The sequence below is a fragment of the Hippocampus bargibanti genome, linkage group LG05, assembly GCF_051943395.1.
Source record: "Hippocampus bargibanti isolate YZ-2025 linkage group LG05, ASM5194339v1, whole genome shotgun sequence".
Classification (NCBI taxonomy): Eukaryota; Metazoa; Chordata; class Actinopteri; order Syngnathiformes; family Syngnathidae; genus Hippocampus; species Hippocampus bargibanti.
The window spans coordinates 4619625-4640279 of record NC_142738.1 but is presented as its reverse complement, the minus strand read 5'-3'; the positions used below and the strand labels follow the sequence as shown (position 1 = coordinate 4640279).

Sequence of the window (20655 nt, the reverse complement as noted above, 5' to 3'; positions counted from 1 at the left end):
GAACAAAGATGTGAAAAGGAAGACCGAGGAACACGTCTTGCCAGACACCACAAACGCGAACGGACAAAGGAAGCGAGTGAGCCAGAGTGAGACAGAACACACCGATTTAAAGGACAAAACAAAATGATTTTTAAGCCAAAAGTGTGTCCTGGCCGGCCATTTTGTTGACAATAGCGATGAAAACATGAGTCTGGTAGCATAAGAAGGAAATGACTGAGGCACGCCATATGCTTGACTTACAAAATGGCGCTAACTAGCAAGATCATATGCAGGTGGTTAAAAATCTGTGCAGATCCTCCATCAGTTTTTGGATTTTAGTATCCATAAAAACACTTTTAGCTTTGGGAGAGAAAAAATAAATCCCCCAACCGTCCTTGATAAAATACCGCAACAGGGGCTACGACCGATATAGCTAGCAATCTGACTGGCCTTCAGAGTGACCATAAAGCTAATGTAAACCGTTTTGCCATTTCACAGTGAACTTAGCGGTTTATTTTGCGGGTTATTCTGCAGTTTATATTGCGGTTTATTTAGCGATATTTTCGCGATATTAGCGACTTTTCCGTGGCCAGCAACTGTTATATGACGGACAAAAAACGGTCATAAAGTTAGCGATGTTCCTTTGTTTATATGTGCGATTCATTGGTGGATGCCATCACAAGCCCAGAATCCACTGGGACAGACCTTAACTCATTCACTGCTGGACGATGTGCAAATATGTGTCCACTCCAGTGCCAGGGTTTGTCATTTTCACTCAAATTGCAGAACCCACAGAATATTGAGTTTTAGAACTACAGTGATACCTCGGTTTACGAACCCCTTGGCTTACAACTTTTTTGTTACGAACGTTAAATTTATTAACATTTTACCTTGGCATACGAACTATTTTTCGCGATACACACGGGAACGAGCGTGTTCTCCTAACAAGAAAATGGCAGCCGACTCATTTTGTATTCAGTATTCGGCTAAAGGCACCTGATTGGTCAAGAACGCAGCAGTGAGGGGGGCGGGGGGTTACAGACAGAGAGAGAGTGAGGCCGTTCTCCAAATAGAAAATGGGAGTCGACTTTTTTTTTGTCCTCTATTCCCCGCCCCCAGTCTTTGGTTAAAGCCACACGATTGGTCAAGAACGCAGCAGTGAGGGGAGGTGGTCTAAACATTAAAGAGGCAGGCAGAAGAAAGAGAAAATGGAGAAAAAACAGTGAAATTTGGACTTGTTTCTACTTTGATAAAAGGCAGAGTGCAGACTGCAAGGTTAAAATTCCCATCAATCAGGCTCCACAAATAACCCGCACAAGCCATCTGTACATTTGATGCAAAAACCTATGAACCCAGCTAAACAGAACACAATTGATGAGGAACTAGGTAAAATTATCGCAGAGAAAGCGCCTACAAGGGATCATTCCTCAAGATGGTGAAAGAAGAAGGCTACATTCCTCGTCAAGTGTTTAATGCTGATGAAACCGGCCACTCCATTCCATCAAGCCATCAACGACCATCACAAAGGTAAATAAAACGATTTTATTGTACAGTACAGCGTAGTACTTTAATTATAATACCATAGCACATTTATTATACATAAAATAAGGTATATTTTGTGTAGTTCTAAGGCTTAAAAAATTAGAAAGTAGAAAATTATGTTTTATGGGGAGCTGGGAACTGATTATTCTCATTTTAATGGTTTCCTATTATACAGTACAGTTTATTTCTTTAATTATAATACCGTAGGATATTTATTATACATAAAATAAGGTATAGTTTGCGTAGTTTTAAGGCTTACAAAATTAGATAGTAGAAAATTATGTTTTATGGGGACCTGGGAACGCATTATTTTCATTTTAATGGTTTCCGATGGGAAATTAATTTTTGGGATACACACTTTTCACCTTACACACTCTGTCTGGGAACCAATTAAGTTCCTAAGCCAATGTATCAGTGTACATAACAATTCAATCCAGCGTGAGAAACCTTATTCTCTTCTTTTGTCAGAAAAAAATAGCTAAGGGGGGAAAGCAGATCTGCGGCGAGTTGCTGACCCAACCTGACCCATTTGTGGCTGATTTATGCTTCACGAGCCTTCAGCAGAGACAACTTTACTCTGCCGGGGGTCATAAATCTCAGGCTACTCAGTGCCTATCAAGTGACCAGACAGACCTTCGCTTCCTTTCAGGGATCACCCGAGCTACATGGCGGGTATTTCATAAGCCTGAGCAGACAATGGCGGCAAAACTCGGCCAATATTGTTCGCACTCGGGAGTTTGTCAACACTCGTAGCGGGAAGATATGTACTCACTTTCTTCATAAAACAAACTGTGAAGATAGTCATAGAATCCTATTTCAAATAAAAAATGTATTAGCATCAGCGGGGAACGAAACTGTCTTGGAATGTTCAAAACACGTGTAAACAATGTTCTTAACTGATTCACTGCCATTCACGAATTTATGTCCGACACCATAAATACATTTTTGAAATTGATGAGGAGGTTTCTTTAGCCGTCATCTGTACTTCTTTGAAGGTGTTGGACGTGTCGCTTCTTATCCAAGAGGCTTCGTCAGCGAACTAAAATCTTTTTGCTGGTAGTTTTGGCCCTATATATATCCCTACTGTCCAAACGTGGCGGTGCCGGACTCTGCAATGATTGGTCGCTGCCCTCAGGTTGGGGGGAGTAGAGGACTACTCCCTGCGGCTACACTGATTACTTGTATTGTCCTGACTGATTACTTATTGTCCTGCCTGAGTATGCGGTCTACGACTGGCCTGATTTCCCCATTTGATCTGGTATCACCTTATCAGCATCACTAAGCCTATGTTTCCTAAGAAGTCGGTTGTAGGAACGATCCAAATTGAATGACAATGACAAAAACCCTGGCACTGGAGTGGACACATTTTCGAGCAGTGAATGAGTTAAAGATTGAAACAAGCGCTCAATTGTATGTGATTATAAATACAAATGCTAAGTTAGCTTGAGTCAATCTTTGTCACCATGTGATGATATCATCACCGTCGCCACAAACAAACCATCCTGAACGGGAGTCGACCAATAAATGAATGTTTGCAATCGATTAAAGAAGTCCTCATATATCAATTCGAGCCGTCAGGGCTCCAATGTAGCGTCCCAGAAAATGCACAAGATGGCGCCCAAACTCCATTGGAAATGGGCTGATTTGTCTGCTAGGAATTTGTGTCAACTAGTATCAACTAGTAGTCTTGGTGCAACACACGATTCACCATCGCGTTATTTATATGTTTTCCTTCTAATTTCGCCATAAACACAGATCAACACGAAGTTTTCAGACCAAACAAAGTACCCAAAATGCATTGTATGTCGCTTTCTCGGTCAGGGCCGTTCCAGACGTGACATCACGTCAGGAATCGTCATCAACTCGTAGACAAGACTTCCTGAATATTCAGCGCGAGTCTTAAAACGCAAAATATAGCGATATGCCATGGAATCTTTGTAAAATATGCTCAGTAGAAGTCATTTGAAGTGATTTTTCAAATTATGAACATAACTTTTATGGAGGCGTCGGTTGTCCTTTAAATAATAATAATAATACATTTTATTTTCAAGTGCCTTTCAAAGCGCTCAAGGACACTTTATAGTCACAGAGAAGCATATGAAAAATAATAATAATAATAATAATAATAATAACAAATAACACAGCCCCTTCCTCAAGCTTCTACTTGGCACACGATGACGAGAAGTGTCACGCCAAGCTAATTAGACGTACGAGCGACAGAAGCGGGACACGGCTCCATAATTCATGAGCGCCATTGATGTGGTGGCGACAGCATGCAGATGCCCACCTGAGGAAAGCGGAGGAGTTTACAGTTTAGAGAGATGGGACATGGGATGTTATCTCCTCATCTGTGCCGTTTATTGATGGAGGCGACGCGGCGGCGGCTTCAAAACGTACGACAGGTAGAAAGCAGGCTTGCGAGGAAAGATGCTTAAACGGAAGCGGCGTCTGAAATGTTTCTTCGTCAGTTAGTGGACTGAAAAATAAATGTTTGTTTCAATGCTAATAAATGTGCTTTGGAAGGCTCTCGTGGACGATGTTAGCGAGTTAGCGAACCTGAATGACAAAAACCAGGCACACCAAGTCTAACACAGATTGAATCAAAACCCTTGAGTCATGTGCGTTTACAGAAAAAATGTGCATTAGCTTAACAGCAAACGAGATTGGCCTCGTTTTCAAAAAGTAGCATTAAAGATTACGGAATGTCTGATGTTTTAAAAATGACATTAAGCTCTGTTGACTACTGTACATTGCCTTTGATGTTTACAGATAAACGATAATCCTTTTCTTAATGACAAAACGTCTTCAAAACGTTCACTGCGTCGACTGAACTGCTTTTGAAGACCCCAAACAACCTTCTGCTTTGCACAAACACACGTAATAAATCATAAATATTGTTGGATATTTTCAAACACGTTATGCTAGCTGCATTGAAGCTTCTAATGAGCCTCAACGTTTCGCTTCGAAGATTGCTAGCATTTTATTTTCATGTACAAATAATATGTAGGCTAAGCCCGTAGAACATTTCCTCAATTGTGCACAATGCTTTCAAACAAATGTTAGCTTTGTTGAGTACAGTGCTCTTTGTGTTTTTTACTAAATGTTCACGTTAAAGACCCTAACCTGTCTTTGACATTTGCAAAAAAATCTAGATTGCTAGCTATCCAGCTATCCAGGTAGCTATCCAGCTATCTAGCTATCTCGCTATCTACCTATCTCTCTATCTAGTTAGGTATTTAGTACGGAGAACAAAGGTACCATCTCAGCTCACTATCTAGCTAGCTATCAGTTATAAGTACGGAGACCAAAAGTACTATCTAGCTATCTAGCTAGCTATCAGTTATAAGTACACAGACCAAAAGTACCATCTAGCTATCTAGGTAGCTATCAGTTATAAGAACAGAGAGCAGAAGTACCATCGAGCTATGTATCTAGCTATCAGTTATAAGTACGGAGAACAAATATAGCTATGTAGCTACCGCGATAGGTAGCTAGGTGGAATGAGTTCTTCTGTTGGGTGTATTCGAATGGGTGAAATTAGCTTAAAAGCTATCTAGCCAGCTATCTATTAGCTATCTCTCTACCAGCTAGCTCACTTTCTAGCTATTTGAGTTACTTCCGGGTTGAGTGAACGCTGGCGCATGTGGCTGCCGCTGCTCACCCAAAGAAAAACATCTCCTGTGACTGTAAAGTGACCTTGAGAGTTTTGAAAGGCGCTTATAAATGAAACATATTATCATTATTATTATCATTACTATTATCATTATTATTATTAGGTAGCCAGGTAGCTAGGTAGCGACATAGCAAGTATCAGTTTTTTCCCAAATATAAAAACAGTGTTTATTTCATTGTGTGAGTAGTACGAGCCAAGTAGATCTTTGTGACCTCCACTATCGTGAATAACCAATACTGGGAAAGTTAAACAAGGTTGTGTTGGAGGGGAGGGTTCCAAGAGACACTACAACCATTATTGCTCACATTTGTCTAACCTTTCACGCAAGATTCTTGGAAAAGGGCAAAAAATGGGATACAGTCACCATATCAACAGAAAAGCTAGTCGATACAGCCGCAAGGTTAGCTCAGTTCGTTGCTGTTTGGGAATTCAAATTAAAATATTCCCAAAAAAATGATCTTAAAACAAAATGAATGCATTAAAGTGAATAAAGCGAATAAAGTGAAGAATATTTCATTAAAGTTACATACAACAAAATGCACAACGTGTACATAAATTCAATAACGTTAGCTAATTAAGAGACCAGATATTGTCTTGTTGCACCAAGTGTGGATAGCAAATGTACTTAAAGGACAACCGACGTCACCGGACAAGTCGTGTCCATAATTTGTAAAATGGCTTCAAATGACTTCTACTTGGCGTATTTTAATAAGATTCCACCGCAGATAGCTATATTTTACGTTTTAAGACTTGCGCTGAACATTCAGGAAGTCTTGTTTTTGAGTTGGCGACGAGTCCTCACGTGACGTCAGAAAAGGACCGCCTCCTGACCGTAAAAAAGATGCATTGTAGTGCCTTGTGTAACATGTATGCTTTCCTCTTCAGAACTATTTGAATCATATTCATAACTGGATGTGTAACAAGAAAGCATATTATCCGAATCTGAAGCCAGTGTTTTTATTCTCGAGCAATGCAAGACGTCTTGGCGTGACGTCACGAACTGGGGGCGGGACTTTCTGAAAATGCCCAATTCGCAGCTCAATTTTTTTGCAGATTTTGGACACTTTAAGTCCTTTTTATTGGTGTTTTGCAATTGAATAAAAATATCATACTGCGTGTTTTGGGTATTTTAGATGCTATAAAACTTTTTTTCTGATGTCAGTTAAAAAACAAAAAAGTGACGTCGGTTGCCCTTTAAGTACAGAATCTGGGGAGCGCAAGTGTAATCCGAGTGCGGGGGAGAGGTGGGGGAGGGCTTACTAAAATGTATCAACTTTTATGACCAGCGAAGAATTTGAATATTCCTCCGAGTGTCGTCTCACTTACTCCATATTTATGTTCATAAGTTTTGATACTGCGCAGCACATTTTAATTAACCCCGGGACATGCACCAAGGAGTGTTTTTATCACATTTACAGGCAACCCTGTTCATTCGGAGCTATATGCAGCCCACCGTGCCCTCTTATTAAAATTAAAAATCCAGTGTTCATGTTGAATGAGCACAAAAAGTCCAACCGTGCGTCACGATGCTTCATGGAATTTTGGTTTCACGATCTAAGAGAGTTTGTAGGTTGTATATATACAGTGATACCTTGGCTTACAAACTTAATTGGTTCCCAGACAGAGTGTGTAAGGTGAAAAGTGTGTATCCCAAAACTTAATTTCCCATTGGAAACCATTAAAATGAGAATAATCCGTTCCCAGGTCCCCATAAAACATAATTTTCTACTTTCTAATTTTCTAAGACTTAAAACTACACAAAATATACCTCATTTTATGTATAATAAAAGTGCTATAGTATTATAATTAAAGAAATAAACTGTAATGTCTAATAAAGTCATTTTATTTACCTTTGTGATGGTTGTTGATGGCTTGATGGAATGGAGTGGCCGCTTTCATCAGCATTAAACACTTGATGAGGAATGTAGCCTTCTTCTTTCACCAACTTGAGGAATTATCCCTCTGTAGGTGCTTTATCTGCAACAATTTTACTTAGTGAAATGGATTATTATTATTATTAGTTCCTCATCAACTGTGTTCTGTTTAGTTGGGTTGATAGCTTTTTGCATCAAGTGTACAGATACAGGCTTGTGCAGGTTATTTGTTATTTGTGGAGCCTGGTTGATGGGATATTTTAACTTTGCAGTCTACACTGCCTTTCAAGGTTGGAACAAGTCCAAATTTCACTGTTTTCTATCCATTTTCTTACTCTCTCTGTCGTCTGCCTGTCTCTTTAATGTTTAAACCACCTCCCCTCACTGCTGCATTCTTGACCAATCACGTGGCTTTAACAGAAGACTGGGGGCGGGGAATAGAGGCCAAAAAAAAAGTCGGCTGCCATTTTCTTTTTGGAGAACGGCCTCACTCTCTCTCTGTCTGTAACCCCCCCCCCCCCCCACACTATGAATTCTTGACCAATCACGTGGCCTTAACCGAAGACTGGGGGCGGGGAATAAGGGACATAAACAAGTCGGCTGCCATTTTCTTGTTAGGAGAACGGGCTTGTTCGCGAACGAGACATCACTCATTGTAGCGCTCCGTGTGCATCCTGAAAAATAGTTTGTATGCCAAGGTAAATTTTTCATAAATTTAACGTTTGTAAACCGAAAAAGTTCATAAGCCAAGGGGTTCATAAACCGAGGTATCACTATATTCAGATTACTGCTGACTAGCAGACATCTGGCATTTCTTACCCTTTAGAAAACTAAAAAGATAGAAAGAAAAAAACTAGCTCTTTCTGGTAACAACACGTGGCTACGGGAAGCTCTGTCCACCTCTGCTGACCCCTCGTGGGCCGGCAGCAGGAAGTAATGAGCCACTGTTTGACTGTGGAGTAATGTATGGAGTTTAAGGAGGGGATGGGGGGGAGACGCCATCGTCCGAAACCTAAAATGTGATGTAATTCATCCGTCGCTTTATGAAGTAGGAAGCCTGACCTTGTGGAAGTGTGACTCCTTTTGGTGTTTCATGTGATTAAAATCCACAACAGTCTCCGGATTGAGCAGATGAAGGACAGAGAGCGCCGGCAGCAGCAGAAAGTCGCACACACACAAGAGAAAAATAAATGTACCAATGATAATACTAATAATAATACTACGACTACTACTCCTAATAATAATAATAATAATAATAATAATAATAATAATAATAATAATAATAACAAATAAAAATGCTGACTTTTAATTTACAGGGCTCTGTCTCTTAATATTTTGACCCATATCTCATGAGATGCCGCCACACAAATACCAGAAAGACGATGAGTATGGCAGAAACACACACACACACATACACACACACACACACACTCACATACACACACACACACACACACACACACACTAGGATTTTACGAATTTTGATGGACATGGCACTTTTTATCCAATATTCTGAAGATGATGCCGTATACAGCAGAAAAAAAAACATTGATTCAGGGTGCATAAAAGGGTTCATATGATGATTTAATGTTCTTTTTTTTCCCCCCGAGATACCTGACCGAAAAACTTTCATCACTTTAGCCATCGATGTTTAAAATGAAAGCTTCATAGCAATAACTCAAGCTGTAAGTAAGTCATGAAGTTCATGAATCGTGAGAAATAAAACACCATGACGGTCATAATTCCTAAATGGCAGTACGTAAGCAATCAACAGTTATAAGTACGGAGACCAAAAGTACCAGTACCGGGTCAGTTCTCGTTTTATTTTTAAGTATTGCATACTTGTGTAGTCTGCGATATAAGCTACCAATACTTTAGGCAAAAACAACAACAAAAACGGACATCAATTAAATCTTCGACATTAGTAGTTGGCGCCATACTGTGAAAATGTGACACATCTGACAATCATCATTTCAAATAAAGTTTTCTGTCTTTATTTATTTATTTATTTATGTTTTATTTATGTTTTATTTATGTATTTAGTTAGTTAATTGGCTAGTTGGCTCGCCAGTTGGTGAGTTTGTTGTCTAGCTAATTAGCTAGCTAGCTAGCTAGCTAGTTTGTGCCATTGTATACATTGAAATATACACAACACACCTGATTAAACGAGGTCTGCAACAGATGGCTAACATCCCTTCATTGGCTCGGGTGTATTGTGACAGCAAGTTATGTAAAACAACCAGGAAAACGGCGCGCGAGAAACAGGATTGAAGACCCCCTGGACTTGAGGTATCGGTACTCGGTATCAGTGTGTGCTCAAGGAATGAATACTTGTGCCGATAACGGTCAGAAAAAGTGATTGCAAACATCCCGAGTAAAAAGTAAAAGCAAACAGTCAGAAGAAAGACCTTCTAAGGCACACGCGTCAAAGTCAAGGCCCTGGGGCCAAATCTGGCCCGCCATGTCATTTTACTCGGCCCGCGAAAGCAAATCAAGCATGTCAAATGCAATGATGATTGCTAAATTCCGAAACAACATTTCAAATTGTCCTCTGTAAACCACAATAACAGCCATTATTTTTTACTTCCAATTTAGAAACTAGTTATTCATTAATGTGCTGTGTGCTCTATATGTAATATGTGGAAGGGATGAAACATTTGAATGGCTTCTCCAAATTTATAACATTCCCTTGAGAGGAAACCATAACTACAATGTGGACGCAGCAAAATATGAGTTTGACATCTTTGTTCTAGACCTAAAGTCATGCAGAAATCGCCAAGCCACCCAAAGTAATAATTACAGCAAATAATGCAAATAAATAAATAAAAGGCAAACTCATGAACTCAACTTATCCACAGTATTGAGTAAATCCCAAGTCAATGGAAATAAGTAACACTGTCAAAAGCTAATAGTAATACGTATTTAGATCCACCCCAAAACTAAATAAAGTCACCCCCTCAACAACAACAAAAACAATTAAAAATGAAAAAAACAATGATAGCAAACAAAAGTGACCGAATAAAACTAAGTCAAACCGATTGACTCGAACGTTAAGCGACCGCGTCACTCACCTTCCACGTCACCACGACGCCGATGTCCGCCACGGGAATGCCGGAGCTCGGGCAGCACCGCACCGGGCGACCCCACCACAAAGCGCCGGTCGACCGGCACTGCAGCCGGGTAGGCTGCTGCCGCGAACGTCCGTGAACGTCCTCACAGGCGTCGGCTTCGTGGCTCCTCTTCCACCCCTTGTCGTCTTGGCCGGTGACAACCTCGCTCCACTTTTTTTGTCTTCTTTTTTTACAATTATTTGTTCGCTTTGCCGTCCGAAGTGCCGCCGTATCCCAGAGGTGCCATCGGTTGGGGATTGTGAGCGAGTCTGCCGGAGCGGATGGCCGCGGCGGCGCGGAGCTGAGAGCTCGGGAGGGGCGGTGCGAGAGTGAAGCAGATTGGTGGGAGAAGTGGAGAGAGCTCGGTCGGCCCCAGCTGTGTGAACGCTTGTTCATCGAGTCGAGGATGGCCCCGGACACACCTGTCAAGAAGCACTTCCCAAATTAACGTCAATGTTGACGAGACTTCCTTTCAGCAATTGGTTTTGGAAATGGAAAAGAGACCATGGCGGAATAAAAATGTTCTGTTGGTTTAAACAGTGGTGGGACGTCCATGTCGCTCCTTGGGCCTTCAGTAGGGCTATGTCTTAATCAATCAGCTGAAAGTGTGGTGTGATATTACACGTCCACCAGAGGGCGCCGTTGGCCAGGAAATAACTTGTGACTTGCAGAAACTGAAAAAAATGTCATTAAACTGTTCAAATGTTTACTACATAAATGTTAAGTCTATCGATTTGGTCAAAGCGTTTTTGTGTTTTACTTACTTCTAATTGACACTTTTGTAACACTCACATTTTTTAACACGCACCACAGTCGCGAGCACAAAAATCTCCCCATTTGTGATTTCTGAAACCTTACATGTATGTTAATATGAAAGTATGGATTCATGATAAACTCATAAAATTGTAATATTATTTGCTATTTTTGCTTGCTTATCACATGTTGGCTAGCTATCTATTTGCTGTCTATTAGCTATTTAACTAACTGGCTGGCTGTTTTCCTATTGGCTGGCTATCTAACTAGCTATTAGCTGGCTATCTAGCTAGCAATCTATCTGGCTATCTATTAGCTGATATTAGCTAGCTAGCTTTCTATCAATTTAAGTTATTCCGGGTTGAGTGAACGCTGGCACGTGTGGCTGCTACTGCTCAACCACAGACAAACTTATCCAGTGACTGTAAAGTGACCTTGAGAGTTTTGAAAGGCGCTTGAAAATGAAATGTATGATGATGCATTTTTTTTGCCTGATTAATTTCGTCACAATTGTGAAGTCATTTGCTGCTAGGCAGAATTCGTGGAGCTGAATTTTTAATTGGTTCAAATTGACCTTACAGTGAGGTGACTTGCTGCTTGGCAAAATTAATGAGGATTCACACAAAACAAACTCAAATATTTAATTTTTTTTCTGGTTGCTCTATAATTATGTCAACAATTTAATCCGTTTGTTGATCCGGTCCATTTCTGAGTTCACCATCATTAAAAAGCGTAGTTTGCCCATGTCTGATCTAAATCATTTGATTTGATCAAGTTACACACTGATAAGGTCACTTGGTAATTGGCAAAATTCATGAGGTGCAATATTTGTTCACCACAACCCATTCGAATAGATTTCACAGTAACAATTAAAACAGTAAAAAATGGTGAAATAAAATCATTTATCACCTCATAGCTCAGTCAGATCAGCAAGATGTGAGAAAATGTCTCTTCTTATTTCCTCTCATTCATATTTGTCTGCTCACAACCACAACACATGATTGTGTTCATCTACTTTGTACATAACAATTAGCAAATAACTATTAATGCGGCACATTTTTTTAACCTGCATTATTTTCCATAACATTTGCATCAAGAAAAACTGACTAACAGTGGCACGTTCCATTCGGTATCAGCGCATGTAAATTATGTCGTTGTCTTGAGCATTAAAATGCTGATTGCATTATTTAAAAAGCCAGCCGGTAATTATTCCCATTTTGTTTTGCTTTCAAATAATTTCTATTTTAGCGCTGACGGGCAATTACAGGTACAAATGGGAAATTGTTATGTTGATGTGTGTACAACAACTTCTCATCAAATCAGAAAAATAACGGAAAGTCTATTCGGTCCAAAATGACCAAACGTGAAGGCAACCGCTAGCGGTCTTTGTAAGAACTAGTTATATAAACATCCTAAAATTCGTCTGTGTAAGCTCTCAGTCGTACAGTAGTGGTCCATCGATGAAAAGGTTTCTTTAGCAGTCATCTGTACTTCTTTGAAGGTGTTGGACGTTTCGCTTCTTATCCAAGATGCTTCTTCAGCGAACTAAAATCTTTTGCTGGTAGTTTCAGCCCTATAAGGGATAATACTCTTACTGGTAGTATCGGCCCTATAAATATATCCCAACTGTCCAGACATGGCGGTGCCGGACACTGCTATGATAGGTCCCTGCTCTCAGGTAGGGGGAGCAGAGGACTACTCCCTGCGGCTTCACTGATTGTTCCTATTGTCCTGACTAATGACTGGCCTGATTGCCCCACTTCCTCCGGTATCACCTCATCAGTATAACTAATTCTATTTTGCCTAAGAAGGCTGTTGTACGAACGATCCAAATTGAACCTCACACCACCATATCGGTTTAGTGAAGGATTTAGCTGTTTTATGAAAATCACTTCTTTTACTCCCCTTTCAAACCATCTATGTTCTTTCGCTAAGATTTTAACCTCATTGTCGTCAAATGAGTGGTTGCTAGCTTTTAGGTGCATATGTACTGCTGATTGAGGCCCACTAGTATTATCCTTGCGATGTTGATAAAGTCTTTTTTGAGAATTTGTTTAGTCTCCCCAATGTACTGCTCTTTACAATTTTCATTCTTACAATGTATTGAATAAACAACATTATTTTGTTTTTCATTTGGCAGCCTATCTTTTGGATGCACTCATTTTTGCCTTAAAGTGTTTATCGGTTTGAAATAAGTAGGAATTTTGTGTTGACAACTGACTGTAGTTTTTCAGAAACTCCTGCAATGTAAGGTACTGCTACTCCTCTCCTTTTTGTATCTTCAGAATTTTTGGTTTCATTCTCTATTCTTTCTTTCAGACATTTGTTAAACGACCACTGGGGGTACCTACAGTTTGTGAGTGCTCTCCTGATATGTTTTGACTCCTTTTCTCTGCCTTCGACACTTGTTGGTATTAGTTTAGCCCTATGCTGGAGGGTTCTGATAACTCCTAGTTTGTGTTGTAGAGAGTGGTTCATTTCTACTTATTCTTATCAGTTAGAAAGTCCATATATGTATGTAGTTTAGTTATTTGTATATGTTAGTTAGTATAATGTACTCAGCTTATGTACTTAGTATACAAACCTTAAGCTATCATGTTTCAGTTTAATAATAAATATTCATGATTGTATCTCGCAGATGATAGGTCCATTCCAAAGTGACATCACTCCTGTGGTCTATATCTGCTCGGGACGCGCTCTGGCAACGGCTTCTTGTCTCTCTCTCTCTTTTTTGGCTTAGCTCTTCCCTGAATAACTTCCTCTAGCTGCCTGATAAATAAATATTCTTTTTTGTATATCACCTTGCTTCCTGCTGATTTAATATTTACACTACACAAATGAAGAACTGAACCAGCAAGAACAAAATTTAATCCAACAGTCTTGCTAGCAGCTAGCACGCTAAGATACACTCATGTCAAAGCCAACTTTACGATACCATTTTTTTTCTTGTCAAAAATGAAGGACTCAACATCCCAACACCAGAAATCCCAATCCAAGAAATGAAATAAAAACATGAATAAGGAAACCATTGTCATTCTTCATCGTGATTGAGTTCCCATAGGATTTACCTTCCTTTTTCGTTGTCTTTCCTGCAAACGCAAGAAGGAGCAGCCTCACAAGCTGTGTTGAGAAGAAGACGATAGTTAACAGCGGGAAGCAGGGTGCTTTGTATTCCGGATGCCTGTCAACATGACTTGGCATCATCTGGTATGGTCGACAGCCCGAAACTGCCTCTGACAATGAAAAGTACACAAAGTGAAATATTTCAAGATGCCGCATCGTTGACTCTGTCCCAGTAGCGGTTAAAAAAATAAATAAAAATGACTGTAAAATGTTATGGCTTGTGCAGAACTTGAGAAAGAAACTAAATAAATGGAAAGAAAATGAGAAAGCTTATTAAACGCATAAAAAGTCATGTATCGAACATCAAAGCACAAAGCTAGATCAGTCTTTCTATTCTTAGGTGAAATATTCTTGTCTTTTTAAGTTAAAGCTACCCATTTATGTTGTATTGGCACTGTTTGAGGTAAGGTTAACAGTCATATAGGTGTAAAAAAGTGAACCAGTTGACCAGCAATTCCATAAAAACAGTCAGGTACACAAGAAAATGTCAATGTTATGTAAAGTGTGCGCCAGTGGAAGCTATCAAGCTAGTGAAGGCCAATGTGGAAGGTTGTGCGATAAGCTAGCGCAGGAACTTGACGTCGGACGGGATGCTAGCTTAGCTGCTAAATCTCATCTATCTATCAATCTGTCCGTGCGTCCGTCCGTCCGCCCATCTATCTATCTATCTATCTATCTATCTATCTATCTATCTATCTATCTATCTATCTATCTATCTATCTATCTATCTATCTATCTATCTATCTATCTATCTATCTATCTATCTACCTACCGACCTACCTACCGACCTACCTACCGACCGATCTACCCAACCCATCCACCCACCCAAATCCACTATCCATCCATCCGTCCAGCTAGCTTGCTAGCTTTCTAGCTAGCTATCATCTATCTGTCTGTCCGTCCTTCCGTCCATCCACCCATATGTTGATCCTAAACTGTATATAAACAAGGGAAATGGCAAAAACCAAGTTTGTGTTGGTGATTGGTGTAAAAATGTCTCCCCGAGGTAACATTGTTGTAGCAAAGCAACGGTCACAGGATAGCTTGTCGGGTTTTGAGGATGGCTCGGGAAAAGCCGGAGTGACAATTAGTGGAGTGACGCATCTGGATGAGTCACACCTTACGGTCGAATCACCACTGTGCCGTTTCACAGCCAAAAATAGCTCAGACCGCTTTAGCGACAACACAAGAGTCAAAACTCAACATAATGCACGACATGTACTTACCAAAACACAGCATTTCAACATTCTTTTACACAGTTATCACTGTCATGCTGCATGAATCACAACGACAGTGAATTGTTTGTTTGAGCATAATCTCAGATTTATTTCAAATTGATACAGTTATACAGTAATAAAAACGGATAATACAAAATATAAAATGATAAAAATGACATTAAAAGTTATAAAATGTATAAATGAAATGTAAACAGTTTGGTATATAATAGTATTCAATAGAAAACGTTGCTCAAAAACAACAGATTGACATCGTATACTATCCTGTCGTGTAAACGTCACGTCGGCCATTTTGAATGGATTTCAATTTACGACCGTTTGACTGACGACCATTTTGTCAGACGGGTTTTTCGGGCCACTTATCGGAGTGTAATTTAATACCCATTTATCAGTAATGCAAAAGATTAGCTGCAAAGGATAAAGAATATATGTCTCTCTCAATTTTATATTGGTATGCAGTGATATCTCGGTTTACGAACCCCTTGGCTTATGAATTTTTCGGTTTACGAACGTTACATTTATGATAATTTTAACTTGGCATACACATTTTACCTTGGCATACGAACTTTTTTCGTACATGGAGCTGCCTCAATGAGTGATGTGTCGTTCGCAAATTAGCTCGTTCTTCTACGGTGAAAGAAGAAGGCTACGTTCCTCATCTAGTGTTTAATGCTGATGAAACCGGCCACTCCATTCCATCAAGCCATCAACGACCATTACAAAGGTAAATAAAACAACTTTATTATACAGTACAATTTATTTCTTTAATTATAATACCATAGCACATCTATCATACATAAAATAATGTATATTTTGTGTAGTTTTAAGGCTTGGAAAATAATAAAGTAGAAAATTATGTTTTATGGGGACCTGGGAACGGATTATTCTCATTTTAATGGTTTCCTACGGTCAATAAATTTTTGAGACACACACTTTTTGCCTTACACACTTTGTCTGGGAACCAATTAAGTTCGTAGCGCTGGTCAGACCTCTGGCAATGCTTTTTTTCTTCCACGAGGGGGCAACATTTCCCTTTTTTCAATGTTAGCACTCGTTATTGCATTGTATTTTGGACAGCCACCCTCATTTCAAGCTCATATAACTACAGACCCATATAATTTAGGAATTAACACTTTTTTTCTGATATAAGGGAGAGTCTAAGGTTTCTAACACTGCACTAAATGTTTATGTAGTCCTAAAACTCAATATTCTGTGGGTCTCCGAATTCAAGTGACAATGACAAAAACCCTGGCACTGGAGGAACACATTTTTGCTCATCATCTGGCAGTGAATGAGTTAATAGATGTTCTTCACTTACCAGTGTGGGTTTTCTTCAGGCTGAATGGTTTTCTCCTACATTCTGAAAATACACACAGGAGATGAACTGATCTACATTGCCAACTCTTAGCTAGCTAGCTAGCTTTCTATCTATTTGAGTTACTTCCGGGTTGAGTGATTATTAGCTAACTCTTAGCTAGCTAGCTAGCTTTCTATCTATTTGAGTTACTTCCAGGTTGAGTGATTATTAGCTAACTCTTAGCTAGTGAGCTAGCTTTCTATCTATTTGAGTTACTTCCGGGTTGAGTGAACGCTGTGGCGCGTGTGGCTGCCACTGCTCACCCACAGAAAAACTGATCCTATGACTGTAAAGTGACCTTGAGAGTTTTGAAAGGCGCTTAGAAATTAAATGTATTATTATTATTATTAGTAGTAGTAGTAGTAGTAGTAGTAGTATTTTGTCCCTTGGTATGTTTGTGAGTATGCATAATTTGTGCTGTGCGACTGGTTTTGAAACAGTTCAGGGTGTACTCCAGCTGCTCATCTTCGTTACGCTCCAGCATGCACTTGTGATCAAAAAATAACATTTTGGATAATGGATGGAAGGAAAAGAACCACATGTAGTCGACATATCAGTGCAGAGCGATTTGAACAACAGCGTTGACATTTTACTAATTGCGGCCTTCACCGGGTACTGGATGGATTACACTCATTCATTAGAAACAAATGTACACTGATGAGCGAGCAAACAGCCACGCTTCTAATTGTAGATGCTAATTAACATCGCAAGGGTTCTCCAAATGAAGCAAATAATATTTATTCTCTGTACTGAACGATGCCCGCTCACATTAGTAACTCAACATTGGTATTTCCGCGCGAAACAAAAGCTACCCCGAGTTTACTGCTCAAACAAGTTAACTTGGAGCAGACATAGATGTGCATTTTACAAAGCTCTAAAAGATAATAAGATTTAAATATGTAGCATAAAATCAACATTTTAAGGAGCTACCAACAGACAAAAGATATTAAAAAAGAGTAATAAGACTTTAAATTAGTAGCGTAAAGCATTAGCAGACACTGAGTCGATCTACACAAACTTAGCAAACAGAAACCAGCTTCTTTAGCTGTGCTCGCTAACAGACAGGTTGTTTTTGTTTTCGCTAACAGAGATAAACTAGGATGCATACAACAAAGATGGTGGAGAAAGTCCTTAAGATTGAATGACTGTCTGTGAATTTTGTGTGATGTCACATTATTTCTTTATGTTTAACCAATTCACGTGTTCAAAGTTGAAGCTTCAAGCTAGCTGTTAGACAGCTAGCTGTTAGGCTAGCTCGAAGCCTCAACCTTTAACATTTGTATTGGTTTGTACTTGGTTCTGCCAATTTACTGCATGTTTGACAGCTAAGCTTTTTTAGCCAGCTTTGAGATAGCTGCTAGATGCTAGGCTGCTAGCAGTTAGGCAGCTAGCTGATAGGCTGCTAGCTGTTAGGCTGCTAGCTGTCAGACTGCTAGCTGTTAGGCTGCTAGCTGCTTGGCTGCTAGTTGTTAGGCAGCTAGGTGTTAGGCAGCTAGCTGCTAGCCTGCTCGCGGTTAACCGGCTAGCTGTTAGGCTAGTTCGAAGCTTGAACATTTACCACTTGCATTGGTTTGTACTTGGTTCTGCCAATTTACTGCCCCTTTGGCAGCTAAGCGTTGTTAGCCAGCTTCGAGATAGCTGCAAGGCTGCTAGCGGTTAGACAGCCAGCTGTTAGGCAGCGAGCTGTTAGACGGCTAGCTCGAAGCTTCAACTTTAACACTTTTTTTTTGGTTTGTACTTGGTCCTGCCAAGTTACTGCCAGTTTGACAGCTAAGCTAACGGCTAGTTCGAAGCTGGCTAACAAGGCTTGGGCAATAACTAGCCCACAACCTTGAAGCATATTGTTAACATTTCTGTTAAATAGCATTAAGTGATGGCTAAAATGAGTATTATTGAGCAACATCAGGCATTTCTTTAGAGCAATCACTTCCTGTCACCAAAAAATACATGAATCTAATAAATAAATATAAAACCCAAACTACACCGGAGGCATTTAAAGTCACTAAAGCGACTTAAATGTGTTCAGGTAGCACTACACTCATCAGAATCGCCTCCATCCCTTTTCCGTTGATAAATGTTTACGGCACTACATTAAGAGCAAATTACCTCTCCTTCTCGGGGCCATGTCATCGTTCATCCGTGGTGGGCTGCTGTCGTAAATTTGTTTTGCGGCACTTGGGCGGAAAGAATTAGAGGACATCCATCTTGTGGATGGCTGCTTGAAATGACAACATGGCCTCCTGTAGGACACAGACTGCATTGTGAAGTAACAGATTGGGATGTCTTGTTGTTTTCATGGTTGGTGGCAAAGGCGGGTCCGCCACTTGCCGTGAATTCTGTGCGAGCACAGATGACAGGCTAGTGAGAAGAAGGCACAAAGCGAGTTAAAAAATGCCTTAAAATTTCATTTTTGACGTAAATGGGAGAAAAACAAGAAAATTCACTTGTTGCCATTTTACTTTTACATATCACGTCATACAAACGTTAACGTTTAAAGGACAACCGGCGTCACTTTTTTGTTTACTAACTGACATCAGAAAAACGTTTTATAGCATCTAAAATACCCAAAACACGCAGTATGATATTATTAGTCAAATGCAAAAAAAAACAATAAAAATGGCTTAAAGTGTCCAAAATCTTCAAAAAAATGAACCCGGAAGGTCCCGCCCCCTTGTTCGTGGCGTCACCCCAGGACGTCTTGCCTTGCTCTAGAATCAAAACAATCTCTTCAGATTCAGAGAATATGCTTTCTTGTTACTCATCCAGTTATAAATATGATTCAAATAGTTCTGAAGAGGAAAGCATGCATTTTTGCAATCGATTAAATAATTTATTCCGTGCCATTTTGAGGCAACAGGTGGGGGAATGTAGCACTAAAAAAGAGGCAGAAAATGGCGACAAAGTTCCGTGGAGGGAATTAATCAGCCCGTTTCCACAGGCTGATTAATTCCTTACACTGAGCTTTGTCACCCTCTTCTGCCTCTTTTTGGTGCAACACGAAGTTTTCAGACCAAACAAGTACAGCTAAATGCATTGACGTGATGGACGGACTGCTACAATGTGTCCTGTTTTCGGTCAGGGGCGTTCCTTCAGTGACGTAGGGTAAGGACTCGTCACCAACTCAAAAAAAAGACTTCCGGAATATTCAGTGTGAGTCTTAAAACCTAAAATATAGCTATATGCGGTGGAAACGTTGTAAAATATGCTCAGTAGAAGTCATTTGAAGCCATTTTCCAAATTATGGACACAACTTGTCCGGAGACGTCGGTTGTCCTTTAAGCTACTTTACACTCAGTATCTGTACTCATGTTAGCTATGCTAATGCCACAGAACTTAAATCCACCACCTCTCGTAATTAACATTTTGCAAACACGCCTTACGGAGAGTGACACTGTTCAACAGGAGAGATTAGCATTTTTAATGACGTTGGGCCAAAGATCACTCGCATCTTGACGGGGCCCTCCTGCGCCGCTAATCCCGCTAAATCTTCTCTCTGGTGGACCACCGCTAGTTATTTTCAAAGCTCTGGATTGATCTCAAAAGAAGAAGAAAAACCCTGCCATAGAGTTTGTGTTTGATAGTTTTATATCAAAATCTGGACTCAAAAGAAAGCTGTATGTAATATTTCCGTTTTATGATTTTGCAAAGTGAAATGGTCAAATGTTGGCTAATGTAAAATATCCATGGAATAAATATTAACTTTCAAAGTTGACAACGAAGCCTTGTTCACCAGCTTCGAGCTAGCCTAGCAGCCTAGATGCTAGCTCGAAATGGCTAACAAGTCTTAGGCAATAACCAGCCCTCAAATTTGAAGCATATTGTTAGCATTTCTATGAATTAGCATTAAGTGATGGCTAAAATGAGTACATTGAGCAACAGCAAGCATTTCCTTTGAGCAACCTGTAACAAAAAACGTCACGCCAAGACGTCTTGCATTTCTGGAGAATCAAAACAATGACTTCAGATTGGGAGAATATGCTTTCTTGTTACACATCCAGTTATGAATATG

General features: G+C 39.9%; 1 protein-coding gene across 2 annotated transcripts in view; it reads right to left on the bottom strand.

Moving 5' to 3' along the window:
- Window positions 1–10568, bottom strand: part of LOC148897577 (alpha-1,3-mannosyl-glycoprotein 4-beta-N-acetylglucosaminyltransferase C-like) — an 89706-nt gene extending 79138 nt beyond the window's left edge. The window contains exon 1 of one of the 2 annotated variants that reach the window (XM_088996149.1): window positions 10140–10568. The gene's annotated coding sequence lies outside the window, so the exon portion shown is untranslated. The remainder of the gene's footprint in view (window positions 1–10139) is intronic. The other variant, XM_088996150.1, reaches the window with a different exon arrangement.
- Between the last annotated feature and the right edge of the window lie 10087 nt (window positions 10569–20655).